We start from the raw sequence: 3,522 nt of genomic DNA, 5'->3' as shown, positions 1-3,522 counted from the left end.
AGATTTTATCTTCAAATACAAGAACTTTTCGTGGTTTTGTTGATTTTCAGCAAATGAACATATTTCAGCGAGCAACAAGTTTTTTCTTTAATAGCCTCAGATTTTATCTTAAAATACAAGATCTTTTCGTGGTTCTTGTCAATTTTTGTTGGTTTTCATCCAATGAACTTATTTCTGTCAGCTGGATCTTTCTTCTTCAAAGCAAAAAGATTTTATCTTCAAATACAAGAACATTTCGTGGTTTTGTTGATTTTCAGCAAATGAACATATTTCAGTGAGCGAGAAGTTTTTTCTTTAGTCGCGTCAGATTTTATCCTAAAATACAAGATCTTTTCGTGGTTCTTGTCAATTTTTGTTGATTTTCATCAAATGAACTCATTTCAGTCACCAAGATCTTTCTTCTTCAAAGCAAAAAGATTTTATCTTCAAATACATGAACTTTTCGTGGTTTTGTTGATTTTCAGCAAATGATCATATTTCAGCGAGCAAGAAGTTTTTTCTTTAATAGCGTCAGATTTTATCTTAAAATACAAGAACTTTTCGTGGTTCTTGTCAATGTTTGTTGGTTTTCATCTGATGAACTTATTTCAGTCACCAAGATCTTTCTTCTTCAAAGCAAAAAGATTTTATCATCAAATACAAGAACTTTTCGTGGTTTTGTTGATTTTCAGCAAATGAACAAATTTCAGCGAGGGAGAAGTTTTTTCTTTAATAGTGTCAGATTTTATCTTAAAATACAAGAACTTTTCGTGGTTCTTGTCAATTTTTGTTGGTTTTCATCCAATGAACTTATTTCAGTCACCCAGATCTTTCTTCTTCAAAGCAAAAAGATTTTATCTTCAAATACAAGAACTTTTCGTGGATTTGTTGATTTTCAGCAAAAGAACACATTAGAGCGAGCGAGAAGTTTTTTTATTTAATAGCGTCAGATTTTATCTTAAAATACAAGAACTTTTCGTGTTTCTTATCAATTTTTGTTGGTTTTCATCTAATCAACTTATTTCAGTCAGCTGGATCTTTCTTCTTCAAAGCAAAAAGATTCTATCTTCAAATACAAGAACTTTTCGTGGTTTTGTTGATTTTCAGCAAATGAACATATTTCAGCGAGCAAGAAGTTTTTTCTTTCATAGCGTCAGATTTTATCCTAAAATAGAACAACTTTTCGTGGTTCTTGTCAATTTTTGTTGGTTTTCATCTGATGAACTTATTTCAGTCAGCCAGATCTTTCTTCTTCAAAGCAAAAATATTTTATCTTCAAATGCAAGAACTTTTCGTTGTTTTGTTGATTTTCAGCAAATTAACATATTTCAGCGAGTTTGAAGTTTTTTCCTTAATAGCGCAAGATTTTATCTTAAAATACAAGAACTTTTCGTGGTTCTTGTCAATTTTTATTGATTTTCATCTAATGAACTTATTTCAGTCAGCTGGATCTTTCTTCTTGAAAGCAAAAAGATTTTATCTTCAAATACAAGAACTTTTCGGGGTTTTGTTGATTTTCAGCAAATGAACATATTTCAGCGAGGGAGAAGTTTTTTCTTCAATGGTGTCAGATTTTATCTTAAAATACAAGAACTTTTCGTGGTTCTTGTCAATTTTTGTTGATTTTCATCAAATGAACTTATTTCAGTCACCAAGATCTTTCTTCTTCAAAGCAAAAAGATTTCATCTTCAAATACAAGAACTTTTCGTGGTTTTGTTGATTTTCAGCAAATGAACATATTTCAGCGAGCAAGAAGTTTTTTCTATAATAGCGTCAGATTTTATCGTAAAATACAAGAACGTTTCTTGGTTCTTGTCAATTTTTGTTGGTTTTCATCCAATGAACTTATTTCAGTCAGCTGGATCTTACTTCTTCAAAGCAAAAAGATTCTATCTTCAAATACAAGAACTTTTCGTGGTTTTGTTGATTTTCAGCAAATGAACATATTTCAGCGAGCGAGAAGTTTTTTCTTTAATAGCGTCAGATTTTATCCTAAAATAGAAGAACTTTTCGTGGTTCTTGTCAATTTTTGTTCGTTTTCATCTGATGAACTTATTTCAGTCAGCCAGATCTTTCTTCTTCAAAGCAAAAAGATTTTCTCTTCAAATACAAGAACTTTTCTTGGATTTGTTGACTTTCAGCAAAAGAACATATTTCAGCGAGCGAGAAGTTTTTTCTTTAATAGCGTCAGATTTTATCTTTAAATACAAGAACTTTTCGTGGTTCTTATCAATTTTTGTTGGTTTTCATCTAATGAACTTATTTCAGTCAGCTGGATCTTTCTTCTTCAAAGCAAAAAGATTTTATCTTCAAATACAAGAACTTTTCGTGGTTTTGTTGAATTTCAGCAAATGTACATATTTCAGCGAGCAAGAAGTTTTTTCTTTAATAGCCTTAGATTTTATCTTAAAATACAAGATCTTTTCGTGGTTCTTGTCAATTGTTGTTGGTTTTCATCTAATGAACTTATTTCAGTCAGCTGGATCTTTCTTCTTCAAAGCAAAAAGATTCTATCTTCAAATACAAGAACTTTTCGTGGTTTTGTTCATTTTCAGCAAATGAACATATTTCAGCGAGCGAGAAGTTTTTTCTTTAATAGTGTAACATTTTATCCTAAAATACAAGAACTTTTCGTGGTTCTTGTCAATTTTTGTTGGTTTTCATCGAATGAACTGATTTCAGTCAGCCAGATCTTTCTTCTTCAAAGCAAAAAGATTTTATCTTCAAATACAAGAACTTTTCGTGGATTTGTTGATTTTCAGCAAAAGAACACATTTAAGCGAGCGAGAAGATTTTTCTTTAATAGCGTCAGATTTTATCTTAAAATAGAAGAACTTTTCGTGGTTCTTTTCAATTTTTGTTGGTTATCATCTGATGAACTTATTTCAGTCAGCTGGATCTTTCTTCTTCAAAGCAAAAAGATTCTATCTTCAAATACAAGAACTTTTCGTGGTTTTGTTGATTTTCAGCAAATGAACATATTTCAGCGAGCGAGAAGTTTTTTCTTTAATAGCGTCAGATTTTATCCTAAAATAGAAGAACTTTTCGTGGTTCTTGTCAATTTTTGTTGGTTTTCATCTGATGAACTTATTTCAGTCAGCCAGATCTTTCTTCTTGAAAGCAAAAAGATTTTCTCTTCAAATACATGAACTTTTCGTGGATTTGTTGATTTTCAGCAAAAGAACATATTTCAGCGAGCGAGAAGTTTTTTCTTTAATAGTGTCAGATTTTATCTTAAAATACAAGAACTTTTCGTGGTTCTTATCAATTTTTGTTGGTTTTCATCGAATGAACTTATTTCAGTCAGCTGGATCTTTCTTCTTCAAAGCAAAAAGATTTTATCTTCAAATACAAGAACTTTTCGTGGTTTTGTTGATTTTCAGCAAATGAACATATTTCAGCGAGCAAGAAGTTTTTTCTTTAATAGCGTCAGATTTTATCTTAAAATACAAGATCTTTTCGTGGTTCTTGTCAATTTTTGTTGGTTTCCAACCAATGAACTTATTTCAGTCAGCTGGATCTTTCTTCTTCAAAGCAAAAAG

The sequence above is a fragment of the Heptranchias perlo genome, unplaced genomic scaffold (assembly GCF_035084215.1).
Source record: "Heptranchias perlo isolate sHepPer1 unplaced genomic scaffold, sHepPer1.hap1 HAP1_SCAFFOLD_139, whole genome shotgun sequence".
NCBI lineage: Eukaryota > Metazoa > Chordata > Chondrichthyes > Hexanchiformes > Hexanchidae > Heptranchias > Heptranchias perlo.
Note: the sequence above shows the minus strand (reverse complement) of the source record.